Source organism: Lepeophtheirus salmonis, chromosome 5 (genome assembly GCF_016086655.4).
Source record: "Lepeophtheirus salmonis chromosome 5, UVic_Lsal_1.4, whole genome shotgun sequence".
NCBI classification, from domain to species: domain Eukaryota; kingdom Metazoa; phylum Arthropoda; class Copepoda; order Siphonostomatoida; family Caligidae; genus Lepeophtheirus; species Lepeophtheirus salmonis.
This window is the reverse complement of record NC_052135.2, coordinates 71978003-71984002: the sequence shown is the minus strand read 5'-3', so window position 1 is coordinate 71984002 and position 6000 is coordinate 71978003. Positions and strand designations below refer to the sequence as shown.

The following is a 6000-nucleotide window of genomic DNA, read 5'->3' as shown; positions in this document are numbered from 1 at the left end:
ATATCAAAGGGAAGATCCTAAGCGTTTGTCAAATAAACATCGAGGTCCTCAAAGTCACTGTCTACCAGCATTAAGATATACATCATTAAAACAGTATTTACAGTGTTAAATTTATTTTAGAATTCAAAAACTACTGAGTGGTTCTTAGTGTTTTCGTTTTCGTGGTAAACGGCTCCAAATGGCTTTTTGAGTGTAACAAATTACTGACCACTATTTTATGCATAGTGTTCACATGCTTGATAAATTATTATTTTTAGGAAGGCTTATGTTTGAACAGTTTATTTCGTTTCATACTAAATTTGAAATGATACCATCGTTTTTCTGATGTAAGCATATAAAATCTACAAATAAGAGGTCTAACATCCAAAAACATATGGTACTTGACTCAAAAAATTCATATCAATAAATCATTGGTTACATTTATTAACTCAAAAAATACAACTATATATAAGCAAATATTTATTTAGAAATTTTTATACATTATCAATGATTAAAGTAGCAGCAGATCTTCGAAATCATTTTCTCTTGTAAGAACAAACATAAATTTGCTATGATTCGCTTTGTTTAAACAAATCATGGTTCAAATTGATGTTGTAGTGATGCTAAAACGGTCATCATGCATCATTTTATCTACTTTTGGATGACCTAAGTCAAATTTGGTGAGTTCTGTCATACTTGTGGACTGCCGCCTTGATTTAAATTGCTCTAAAATAGGAGATGACGATCCAGAACGTGATGAAATATCGTCTTTCATAAAGCTTTTTGCTTTTTCTTCTTCATAAAGAGCATTTAAAGGAATTGTTACCTTATTCAAATCCGAATCACTTGCAGAAACAGGTCCTGGAATGTCGTTGTTGTCAAGTAGCTCCGAATCACTTACTTCATCTTTTACTAAATTCTTATTGTGAATCATGGATATTTCTTCATCTTCAGATTCATGAAGATAAATACGGGTGGTTGTGGAATTCGACTCAGAATCTGAATCAAATACAATAGGATTTTTAGAATGCATTTCCTTTTCAAGTAATTGTTGAACTGCCATGTTTAGGAAACCAATGTTCTCGGAAAAAGAATCCTTGTATGTATATTCTTTTCCTTCCTTTCCATCATCTTGTTCAAGGACATCAATACTTGATTCGCCACTACTTGTCTTTTCTTTGTTATATTCTTCTTTGTCCAAACTGTCTGGGTATTCTTTCAATGTGCTTAACGATGGGGGAGAAAATGCCGATAAGGAGTCAGGATGCCCAATATGTACTTTACAATCTGGATTACAGCCAAGTTCATCATCATCATCTGTTTCATCGTTAATAGGGATTGATAAGGCACCAGAGCGAACTGGTGGATCACGCAGATAGATTGGACGAGGGAACGGAGAAGAAAATTCAGAACTCAGAATCTCCAGACTTCTAACCTATAAAAAATAATTTCAATATATTAGAAATGACGATATTATTGCTTATATATGTTATGTCAACGAAAAGTTACAACATTATATTCTATATGTAGGGTCAATCAATTCATAAAATGAAAAGTATAGATAAAATATCATTTTTATTAAAGGTTTTACTTGGGAATGAATTATCTTTCGTTTTTTTGCTTTTTTTAATTGAGGTATTCAAAGTTTGGTGTGTTTGTATGTCCTTTAAATTATTTGTTAACATTAATGAGGTCAAGCCTACTCTAATACAATAAAATAACCCTGTCCCAGAGGAACTGTTCTTCACATTATAATGAAAATCTGTATCTTTTCATGTTTTGAAATCTGGAAAAAAATATTTTTTTAATTTTTTTACTTTTATAAAAAAATCATTTGTCAGTAAAAAGTTCGTTTTCAGAAAAATTCTATTTTAAAGCTCTCCTGGCATGAAATACCAAAAAAAAAAAAAAAAATCACCAGAATTATCTCTTGAGCTAAAAAATCTAATATGAAAAGTTTTAGAAAAATCCATCCATTGGTTTCCCAGTGATTCCAAGACACAGCCAGACATTTGTATTGCCCATTAAGAAATGTAAATTAATTAAAAACACTTTTACTTAATATAAAACAGAAAATATAGACCATAATTTTTTAGGATTATTCTCATGTTGGTTTTATGACTATGTGTAAACTGATATATAGGTACTCCTCTTTCAGGCAATTAAGAAGTATTTGCTTTATTTTGATTCAGACGCCGAACTTGAACCTCCCAGCCGCTTCTTTCAGCATCAACGAATCCTCTTAATATCCAAAAATACACTTCGGTTCTCAGGTTGTACAAGTGAAGTACTGGGCCAAAATTAAGTTTGAAACCTAACACTGCCGCATTTCTACAACCCAAGAACCCATTCTAATATGCTATAATACAACCCAGTCCCTGGGTTGTGTAAGTGAACTGTTTGCTCCGAATCAAGGCAAATGTCTCCTCATAATATCTCAAAATACATCGTGGCACTCAGCTTATATATGCTAGGTAATGGGCCAAAATACAGTTTAAACTCCACCGCTGGCTTGTATCTAGGGACTAAGGAACCATTCTAATATTCCATAGAACACACCAGCCCACAGATTGTCCAGGTTAACTTTTTGTCACGATGCAAGTGAAACTTCCATGCCACACCTTCTTTGAGCACGAAGGAACCCTCCTAATATCCTCAAATACATCCTGGCTTTCAGGTAGTACAGGTGACGCACTAGGCCTCAAGACAGTTTAAACTCGGTTGTATATATGGAGCCGGTTAAATTCTTCTGCTGCCGCATCTATGACCATTGAAAACCTTTTCTGACGTTTAAAATGCACCCTGACTCACATGTTGTACAAGTGCAGTAATAAAAAAATTTCCAGAACCATGAAACCATAAAATATGAATAAAAACAATTCTGCAAAATCCATGCGTTGGTTTAGTTGTGATTGAAGGACAAACACACGACGACATTCATATTTATTATGTAGATATCAGCAATATAATACCAAGTATTATGATAGAGATCTACCAAATCAATCACCGTGATTTGCCAAATAGGCTTAATATATATTTATATTGTCTTTTTGTTTATTTATAAATATTTATGTTGCATAGACAAAACTTAATTTCTTTTTTTTTATTTACTTAATTAAATTTATAATTTTATAAATCTCAACATTAATCTGAATAATAATTAACATATCGTTAGTGATTATTTGAAGAATGTTTTGAAGGAGAACAGCTTATTGTCATGATGTTTCATAAGATCAACTACAGTCAACTATAACGAGGGAAAAGTAGGATATATATATAAACAAGGACATTGGTAAGAAATAACTAATGTCGATCCTCAATTCTACTTTAAGTCCAACAAAGACTGAAATTTATAACACCGCATCAATTCCTTAAGGTTATATATTCTCTGCCTTTTTATAAGCACACACAAATGTTCAAGTAGGTTTTGAATACAATTGCATTTAGTAGTAAAATGAAGCTCACTACTCAGGAGTTTAATAATAATGAAAACCACTGAGTAAAAGAAAATTAACTATCAAGATTATCACTTTCAAAAACAAAACATGTGAGCTCAAAAATACACCAGATTTTGTCTTTCTTTTGAAATACTACACTGATGTATTGTATTTTCATTGCAACTGTTTTGATTAATTTTGATAAGTTGACACCTGTATGATTTAAAAAAGCTGACTCTACGTATTATGATTCGTAAAACCTAGTTTATGCATAATTTATAACCTTAAAAAATGTATTTCATAAGCTTTTGATTAATATATTAATTTTTATTATTCAAAGACTTCTGTTTAGAGTTTTTGTCATTTCTTATTCAGATATTTAAAAATATTATCAATCTAGGACTTTCGTTTAGAATTTGTGTATTTTCGTATTCAGACATTATTAAAATTATCATTTAAGTCAATTATTATTATCTAAAAATTAATTAAGATTTGGAAAAAAGAAAAATACAGAAGGCTAGGTGCCATATATATATATATATTTTTTTTTCAAATTTACCTTTGCCATTTGGCTATTTGAACGTGAGAGGTGGTAAAAAATCAAATCTTATATAGTTTGCCAAAAAAATTTCAAATAAATAAATTAGATACCGTTTTCAGTAAAAAAAATTTTTTTAACTTCATTTGAAATTATTATTTGAACTAAACAATTATTCATGATTCTTCTTAATATGATAAAAGTTTATGATTATTTCAATATAAGGGTTTTTCATTTATATGCTTCAATTATTTTTCCATTAGGGACAAAACAACTTCTTATTTCTTTTTTTCACTTGACAAATATAAACTTCAATAACATAGCTACATTTCATCATGGAGCAATATAAACTTGATCACCTAATGCAAATAATACAATTTTTTTAGCAAAATAAGCGTTCAATTCTATTACTGATTTCCATTGGGAAATTATAGTCTTTGATGAAAGTAATTTTTGATTTAAAAGGTTTGTTAATAAGCAAAATATATGGTATTTGCCAAATAGTAGTCCACTAGTGCTTCACCATACAACGTAGCATCACGAAAAAATAAACGTTTGGGGTGGGCTTCATGCTGGAGGAATCTTGGGCTATATTTTTTCCTTAATGATGATAATTGCCTCATTAATATTAATAGGAAAAAGCTATTGCACCATGTAGCAATGTAGTTTCCACAAGAAGGTACCACTTGACATAAAACGTTAAACTCAATTAATTGTAAAGCAAGATTGGTGAGCATGTTATTTCGAGAAATGGACTAGTTAAACTACACCATTAAACTGGCAAACGTTGGACGAGGTCATGTCGAACTCCAAATTGGTGTAATTTTGGTCATTTATTGGAAAAAGTAGGGGAGAATTAATTATGTTCAGCTATTAAATTCTGTAAATATGCTCGGTGTGGTAACACTAAAGAACTCTGTTAATAATTTGTTATTAATATTTAAATTTGGCAAAAGGTTTAACAGTTTGCGTTTTATTTATAAAAAGTTGAAGTGCTATTATTGAACAACCCTGTATATGTATATTATATTGAAGACAAAACACCGTGTGTGTTGATTCAGTTGTTTTTTTCTCAAGGTGATATAATAAATCAGGCTTTTACATGGTTTATGTTATTTGCCTACTTTTGAACAACATAGTTTGAGAAACTTATACACACTTTCATTCTTCTTGGCAGATGACATGAAAATATGATTGAATACCATTCCTTAGTCTTTATATATTTTTTTCCTCCATCCAAGCGAAAAAAGAAACATACGTAGGGATATATGTTTATATAAATCTTAATCCTGTTATAACGCAGTTTGTGAACTAAGATAAAAAAAATTATGAATATAAATTCATGAACTCAAATCTACTATTTATATTTTTGCTACTTGTTTGATTTTTAATAAAAAAAAACTACTTTTTAATCCTCCGTAGGTGAACTGGGATATTATACATCCCACAAGAAAAAAAAAAGCTTTGTCATTTGGGTTTAAGCCTTACATGGATAGCATGGAGTAAAGGGGCATATTTCTGTATTGTGGCTAATCAAGATATATATAGCTTTAAATTTGAAAGTACCTCGACGTTCTATACAGCGGTGTAAATTGTGTAGTATTTTATGGAAAACTATTTAAATTACTTTAAAATTTTAAATCACATTATTAGGTTCTTCAATAGTCTTAAAAAATAGGGGAACCCTTTGTATCCCTTAAAATAGTGATGACGAATTAGGTATTTTTTTTTATATTTTTCTTTATTGTTGGTCTTTTTTTAATCTTATAGACTGATAAACTGATAGAACTTTTGCACTTATAATTGATATGTTTGTTTTTCTATTTATAACCTGTAAACAATAGATATGCAAAAGTCATCTTTATTTATTACATGATAAAAATGCTTTCTAATATTTTGGTTGAGGCTTGATTTATTATTTATGATATCAATCATATATATGCCTTAGCAAGCAATAAATATAAAAATGATAACCTGTAATTTGAACCTTTGTTTATATGACCGAAGCTGTCACAAGTATTAAGACATAAAAGTGCAATTAATTGA

The 6000-nt window shown here is 29.9% G+C and overlaps 1 protein-coding gene across 1 annotated transcript in view; it reads right to left on the bottom strand.

Annotated features, from left to right (window-relative positions):
• Positions 1-403: 403 nt before the first annotated feature.
• The window catches only part of LOC121117622 (uncharacterized), a 161736-nt gene continuing 156139 nt past the window's right edge, over positions 404-6000 (bottom strand). The window contains exon 6 of the mRNA XM_071888944.1: positions 404-1414. The gene's annotated coding sequence lies outside the window, so the exon portion shown is untranslated. The remainder of the gene's footprint in view (positions 1415-6000) is intronic.